Below are 501 nucleotides of genomic sequence, written 5' to 3' on the forward strand. Positions count from 1 at the left end.
TTTAATGAAAGAGAGACCCTGCCGGCACTCCTACTCTCCACACTCCTACCTGCTCGCTCCCTCAGCCAAGCAAACCAACCATGACGAGCAAGAACAAGAACTGGAACAGGATTTTCCACCTCCTCTCTGTTTGTCCTGCATGCGAATGCTCCCAGTTTCTCCAGAAACAGGTATTAAACACCTGCAGCCAAAAGAAGGCACTAAAGCACCTCTCCAAGCATCTGCTCGAAGCACTGCGCAGTGGTGAAAGGAGAACCTTGATCACCCCTTCACAAACACGACACCAAGCAACTAGCAATGTCTTGCACCAGAGTCCGAGGTGATCTGAATCCAGACGAAAGGTGTATGGTCCCTGCCTTCTTGAGGGGCTGTAGTAAACCTGTAACACACACAGCCATCAGCAGGAGGGGAAAAAAGGGAGAAAAAAAAAAAAAAAGAGAGAAAAAAAAAAAGACATTTCTGAAGAAAGTGCAAGGCTGCATGAACACAGAGAAGCAGGCA

Source organism: Larus michahellis, chromosome 2 (assembly GCF_964199755.1).
Source record: "Larus michahellis chromosome 2, bLarMic1.1, whole genome shotgun sequence".
Classification (NCBI taxonomy): Eukaryota; Metazoa; Chordata; class Aves; order Charadriiformes; family Laridae; genus Larus; species Larus michahellis.